Here is a 7,500-nt window from a genome sequence, read left to right as displayed (position 1 = left end):
CGCCGCTGCAGGGCCTTGAGTTAGCTTTGGGCCAGAAAAACCAAGCCTGCCTGAGCAAGTATTAGCTCTTAAACACCAAGTTCCTGCCATCCGCGACCACAGGGACAGAGGGAGACAGAGACAGGGAAGGAGAAGGAGAGAGACAGAGGTAGAGAGACGGAGAAAGACAGACAGACAGAAACACAGAGAGGGCGGAGGAGAAAGAGAGAGAGAGACAGAGAGAGAGATTGAGCCTGTGAAACCGAGAAACAGAGTGAGGGGAGAAAGACACAGAGAGAGAGAGAGAGAGAGAGAGAGAGAGAGAGAGAGAGAGAGAAAGGGGACGGGAGAGTAAAAGAGAGACGGAGAAAAAGAGAGATATATGCGAAGAGAGAGGGGGGGGGGTAAATAGAAAGAGACAGAGAGAGAGAGGGCGAGAGAGACAGAGACAGACAGGGGGTGGGATGGTGGATGGGAGAATGTGCCAAACTAAAGACGGGGGGTGGGGGTGGGCTAAGGGAAGGCCAGGATGTGGGGGGCGGGGGGGGGGGTGGAGGAGGGAGGCATGTGATTGGTTGGCAGAAGGCCTGATCCGCTGCCTGCCCCAGGGTCACTCCCCCCAACCCAACCCCACCCCCACACCCCCACTGCATGAAAAAGGTTTCCACTCTCCCATGCCTCCTCCTCCTCTCCCCCTCCCCCTCCTCTTACTCCTCCACCCCTCATCCTCCTCTCCCTCATCCTCCTCTCCCCCTCCCCCTCCTGTGCACATGCAAGGTGATGCACGTCTGTCGTTTTGGGAGAAGAGGGGGGCGGAGAGTGAGGGAGTGTGGGTGGGGGTGAGAGAGGTCGCGCGGGCTTATCGTTCAGCTGACGGTGGATTATCCTCTGACGTCATCGCTGCTCAGGCGCAGTGGCCAGGAGACGGAGTGTGCATGGAGGAGAGGGGAGGAAGGGAGAGGAGAAAGGGAGTCCTCCGATCCTTCGGTCCCGTGAAGCTGCCTAGTCCTCGTGCGACCTGAGCTCGTGAGGGTCTCTCCGCCCTCCGTCTGTCAGTACTGGTTGTGTGCCCCTGCCTGGCCGACACAGCGCCCCCTGTGCTGTCTTGATTCTTGGGGACCGGGACCAGTGCTGAAAGTTGTCTCTCTTTCTCTGTCTCTCTCCCTTGTGCTGGTGCGTGGCTGTGGCGTTAGCTGGCTGTGACGGAGGTGTCTGTGTGTCTGTCGGCCACTGACTCACGGCCATCAGTGTCCTGTTCTGCCAGCGACCGTCCAGTTCCCCTCCCCGTGTGGTTCTGTCCGGTCCGGGTGATGAGTCTGGGAAAACTGAGGAGCATCTTGAAAAGGCAAGGAGAGCAGTTCTTTTAAAAAAAAAAAATTTTTTCATGCCTCTGTTTCTCCTTTCTTTTTCTTCTTCTTCAAAGCTTGCGGTGTACCTCCTCCTCCTCCTCCTCCTTCTTCTTCTTCTTCTTCTTCTTCTTCTTCTTCTTCTTCTTCTTCTCCTCCTCCTCCTCCTCCTCCTCCTCCTCCTCCTCCTTTCTCAGAGCTTCGAGTATACCTCTTTTTGTGGATCTACGTTGCCGAAAATCTAAAATACCCGGACACACGTAGCTACGAGTGAACATAAAATTGCAATCAAGGGTGCGCTTAATTAATTATCGGCAGTTGATAGCGTATCGCGGAGATGACGGGCACTTTCCGTTGGACTGGTTGACAGTGGAAGTTTATAGAATTACCTTCAACTGGGTGTTACAGAGCCGGGGAAATCGTATCTAGAGAGAGTCCGTCCTTGACTGTGAACTGAGATGCTCTTTCATCTCATGTGGCGTGTGATTCTTTTTTTCTTTTTCTTTTTTTTCTTTTGTATGCTTTGTGTGTGTGACCAGTCCAGAAACATACATGAAATACTGGTCCCAATTCTGTATTGTGCCCATGTGCAGAAGGTGATCATGCTGCCCACGAGACACCATTTTTATCACAACAGAAATGCATTTAACCACACACACACACACAACAACAACAACAACAACAACAACAACAACAAATGGCAGGTGTATCAACGAAGAATGAATTTGTAGGCTTTGCAACGGTTGACCGAATGTTACTAATAGTCTGAATGGCACTGTGATTCCACAAGAGAATAAAGCCATGCTAAATTTCAGTCATGGCAGAGGTATGCCCAGGTTCTCAACCAAAGCAAAATAAGCGAAATTGTCTGACGATTTGGAGAACGCGCTTTATGTTTGTGTTCCAATCTGACGCAAAGGGCATTGTGGGAATTTTCAGCTCCCAAGATGGGAAAGTGGCAAAGTGGTTTGGACGCGTGTCTCCCAATAGTGTTTGTGGGTGTCTGGGTGTGCATCCCTGTCTCGCCCTTTCTCGCAAGGCTGATGAGGAAAATCAAACTGAGCATCTAGTCATTAGGATGAGACGATAAACTGAGGTACCGTGTGCAGCACGCACTTGGTGCGTTGAAAAAGAACCCTCGACAACATAAGTGTTGTCCTCCGGCAAAACTCTTGTGGGAGAAATACACTCTGATAGCTACGCTAATACATATGGCGGGCTCCTGCACAGAAGTATGGCTCAGCTGCAAAGACAGGGAACACACAGTGGAATGAGTGCCATATATACTTTATGGATGTATCCTTTGGGAGTTTTGCTACAGACCAACACTGAAGACGTTTGTATGATTCTGGCCTGGCTGACGTGTGGTATGATTATTGTATTGTATTGTATTGTGTTGTATTGTGTTGTGTTGTGTTGTGTTGTGTTGTATTGTATTGTGTTGTATTGTATTGTGTTGTATTGTATTGTGTTGTGTTGTGTTGTGTTGTGTTGTATTGTATTGTGTTGTATTGTGTTGTGTTGTATTGTATTGTATTGTATTGTGTTGTGTTGTGTTGTATTGTATTGTATTGTATTGTGTTGTGTTGTATTGTATTGTATTGTATTGTGTTGTGTTGTATTGTATTGTATTGTATTGTGTTGTATTGTATTGTATTGTATTGTGTTGTGTTGTATTGTGTTGTGTTGTGTTGTGATCTGTTGTGTTGTATTGCATTGTATTGTGTTGTGTTACTCTTTTGTCACAACAGATTTCTCTGTGTGAAATTCAGGCTGCTCTCCCCAGGGAAAGCATGTCGCTACACTGACAGCGCCACCCTTTTTTTATGTCTGCAATTTTATTTTTCCTTTTGAAGTGGAATTTTCTAGAGAATTTTGCCAGGGACAACCCTTTTGTTGACGTGGGTTATTTTACGTGCGCTGAAGGCATGCTGCACACGTGACCTTGGTTTATCGTCTCATCCGAATGACTAGCGTCCAGACCACCACTCAGTTTAGTGGAGGGGGAGAAAATACTGGCGACTATAGAATTCGAACCAGTGCGCTCGGTTTCTCTCGCTTTCTAAGCGGACGCGTTAGCACCAGGCCAGCATCCCACACCTTTTAAACATGTCTCTTAGTTCACTTCTCCGATCAAACAACAAGCAGAGAAATTGCCATGTATCAAAATTCATTTTCCATGCGATCAAAAGGAGAAATCATATACTCAGACCTAATTAAGTAGAATTAATGTCAAGTCCGTGAACATTATGATATTGTGTCATCTATTCAAGTGTTATAATACCCCTTCCCATGCCCACCCCCAGTCCCCTGGTTTTGAATTGTGGTCCATGGCCAAAGTTCATTAAAGCATTTTCGTTCGTTCGTTCGTTCGTTCTGTGGACACAAGCGTCAAATACAGCTTTGTCACGTTGTCCCAAACCAAAATGGACGCAATCACCAGCATTATCATCATACTCATTCACCTTCAAACATTGGGGGAAAAAATGTGTGTCCTTTCATGCCCTACCCTCTTCGTTTGTTTGTAGTAGTAGTAGTAGTAATTGTTGTTGTTGTTGTTGTTCAAGGCAATGATAATTAGTCTTGCTAAAGCCAAGTTCAGATCGGTTTTCATTCCATGAAGGAAAAATGAATCTGAACAACAATCAGAGTTGTGCAGCTTCAAATCAAATTACTTTTGTTTCCCTTCTTTTCTCGTTCGCCGGTTACACATGAAGAGTGGACCTGGAAAGGAACAGGCTGGTGTCTGGGGCTCTCTATAGCATTTTACTTAATTTTGCAAGAGGACAACACTCTCATTGCCATGGGTTCTTTTTCCAGTGCGCCAATTGCGTGATGCACGCGGGACCTCGGTTTAGCGTCTCATCCGAATGACTAGACGCTCTGTTTGATTTTTACAGTCAAACTTGGGAGAAAGGGCGAGAGCGGGATTCGAACCCAGACCCTCACGGACTCTATATTGGCAGATGAGCGTCTAAACCATTCTGCCACCTCCCTCTTAAGGCGTCGCCGACAGGATTCGAACCTGTGCGGGAAGCTCCCAATGGATTTCTAGTCCATCGCCTTTACCACTCGGCCACAACGACTTCAATGACTGTATGTATTGTGCCGTTTCACACCTCCAAGCATACAGCTGTTTGAAAATAACTGTGACAGTCTTCACACACATTGTTCAAAGGTGGCTCTATCTTCAGATATAATATTATGATTACATTCAGAAGACTTTGTGGACCATAACTTGTTGTCTTGTGCTTTTTATTCTTGTGTGTGTGTGTGTGTGTGTGTGTGTGTGTGTGTGTGTGTGTGTGTGTGTGTGTGTGTGCGCGTGTGTGTGTGTGTGTGTGTGTGTGTGTGTGTGTGTGTTCAGCCTGTTCCGATATTTGTTATTTAATGTAGTGTCAAACTCCAAATCCCCCACCCCTCGACACCTCTCTCTCTCTCTCTCTCTCTCTCTCTCTCTCTCTCTCTCTCTCTCTCTCTCTCTCAGGCTTGTAAAAAATTGAAAGTATGTTCATGCATTCACTCATGTCATAAGAACCTCATGGCCAATGACATTAAAGTGTCAAAGCGTCAAAGCGTCTCTTTACATCCCTCCATCTCTCTCTCTCTCACGCCCTCCCTCCCTCCCCCCCCTCTTTCTCTCTCTCTCTCTCTCTCTCTCTCTCTCTCTCTCTCTCTCTCTCGATTTCGTATCGTACATACACCAACTTTGCGTAATATCTCACAGGCACTTGGAGGGAGGTGTCTCTCCGATAAATTCGTTTGTTTGTGCTATGAATCTCTCTCTCTCTCTCTCTCTCTCTCTCTCTCTCTCTCTCTCTCTCTCTGTCTGTCTGTCTGTCTGTCTGTGTGTGTGTCTGTGTGTCTGTGTGTGTTTCTGTGTGTGTGCTTTTGCACCCTTCTGTGAGTATTCACGCTTGTGTGCACAGGTTCGTTGAACGTAGCATGTCTTTATTCTCATTCTATTCTAATGATTCGCCTTATGTGTATATGTCATTTTTAGCATATTTTCATGTAACTGCTTATTTGTTAGTTTTATCTATTTCATTCCAATGTCCTTCATGAACCTAGGGTAAACTTTCAAGGTGCGACCAGCGTATTAGGTTCATGCGAAATTCATCCATTAGCTCTTTTTTTCTTTTTTTTTTTTAACTCACTCAGTACGGCCAGTCCTCTCTTCTCCTCTACACAGACCCCTCGGATGTCTAGTGGGTGTCTGAATGACCCAACCTTTAGCTTCCGTCGTCAGAATTGTGGTATTCTTTGTCAACATTCGCCTCTTCAGTATAATAGCCTTCCGCTTGCAATATTTTAATGATGATAATTGGGGTGAAACGCTGTTAGCGTCGTCTCTTTCGCCGTTCGTATGGAGAGAGTTAAAGCAGATATGGTTCGGCGTGTAAGAAACAGACAGCTGGCACTTTTTGATACATCCCTGAAACTGAAGTCTGTTTACGAGTTGGATTAGGAGTGAAAATGTGTCAGTGGTGTCTTATTTCCTGAAGCAGACTTCTCCATTTGCTTTCGTAGGCTCAGCTTGCCTGCCTGTCTGTTCTTTACATAAACGACCCTTTTTGGCCTGCCATGTAGGCAGCGGTACTCTGTTTTCGGGGAATGCGCATGCTGGATACACTTGTGTTTTCATACCCAACGGGACACTAACATTTATCATGGTATCTTTGAAATGGATATTTGATTTTCTGGACGCGCGTACACGCATGCAGAGAATTAGACATTAGCAGGTCTGTACATGTTGTCCTCCGAGATCGAAAACGAAACCCTGCTCAGAAACACACTGACTGTACTAAGGCATGGATTGGTAAAGACGAGTTATCAGTCTACAAAGGGGATTTGTTTTGGAAAATCCTCCCAGGATTTCATTATGATTGCATGATCGATCCATTAATATTTCTGAAGAACAGCCTGTTTTGTCAGTCACGTGTGTGTGTATTGTTTTCTATGTGAATTTGTTTTTCTGGGTCTTGCTTTTATGTGAATGCCCATGGACATTTCGGTATTTTAAACACGTCCCCAATTTTCCTTTGTGTGTTAAGCTTTATAATGCAGAAGGAATCAGTGGAATCGTTTTGTAGTAAATACACACAGTGTAGAATTTGTATTTAGTATAAAAGATGTATATTGGCACAACCACTTATGAAAGCCTCTACGGGTAGTACGGATTACGACCAATTGGCTCACTTGCTTATTGGATTTGTAATATGGGTATGATATTACCATTACTTCATGTCAAATTAGCTCTACCACTTCAAAACAACAGAGCGTGTAATATATGCTTTATTTCATTTCCACAACAACAGACATATATTTGCCAGGAAATTCGAAAAGTGCCAAATAATTTTATCATTTGAATTTCTATTGTGACAGATGTAAATCATTCAAAAACATTCAGAAAAGCAAAATAAATGATTACACATTTCTATTTCAAACAGTACTTCTTGGACAAAAATGACATGAAACAATGCCCTGAACTTTGTTTCAAAAGAAAGGCGTTCTTCATCTACAGCAGAACTCAGCTGTGTGTCCGTAGCAGGCGATGAATCCTTTAGAGATTGTCAGTGTTTCTTCACAAGATACGTCCGGGTCACATGGGCAGATAGTATAAGACCCTGACACATACTGACAATTACTGCAGCTCATCTAGTTAAAAGCTCTGTCCTTTATTTCTGTTAGTTTTTTTTCCACTTTGTCATGTATATATCTGCATCCAGTATGCATAATATTTGTCCAACACTCGTTGAAGTTGTCAATCCTATGGGGGAAATGAACAGCACTGCATGGCGTGCTACACTAATATCTTCTGGCCTTCATTTCATGAATGATAGCTCAGATGACTAAAAATTTTTTAAGATACTTGGACTCACACTTTCTAGTTTCTTTGCAAGCTGATTTATATCTTTCTTGTACACAGTTTCAAGTTTCTTTGTCATTTATCTTGTCTCAGTGCTGTTCTAATACGTAATTCGTATGTGTTTGATGCACCTTTCCATTGAAAATGTCCTTGACTTTGCTTTCCAGTGTATGACTTGTGTGTGCATAATACGTGCCCCAGTTACACCTCTGTGTGTCAGTCACTGTGATTCAGGGTAGAGTGAAGTCAATTTCGTGTTAAATGCGTATGCAGTTGCATCAGTGTTTTTTTTTTTTTTTTTTTTTT

At 44.5% G+C, this 7,500-nt stretch overlaps 1 protein-coding gene and 1 non-coding gene across 2 annotated transcripts in view; one reads left to right on the top strand and one right to left on the bottom strand.

Moving 5' to 3' along the window:
• The window catches only part of LOC143282309 (chitin synthase chs-2-like), a 70,343-nt gene that overhangs the window by 2,391 nt on the left and 60,452 nt on the right, over positions 1-7,500 (top strand). The gene's annotated exons all lie outside the window — the stretch shown is intronic.
• Trnas-aga (transfer RNA serine (anticodon AGA)) lies at positions 4,330-4,411 on the bottom strand. The gene has a single exon. It is a non-coding gene; the product is annotated as a tRNA-Ser (tRNA).

This window comes from Babylonia areolata, chromosome 5, assembly GCF_041734735.1.
Source record: "Babylonia areolata isolate BAREFJ2019XMU chromosome 5, ASM4173473v1, whole genome shotgun sequence".
In the NCBI taxonomy this organism is placed as follows: domain Eukaryota; kingdom Metazoa; phylum Mollusca; class Gastropoda; order Neogastropoda; family Buccinidae; genus Babylonia; species Babylonia areolata.
Note: the sequence above shows the minus strand (reverse complement) of the source record. Positions and strands in the feature narration are given on the sequence as shown.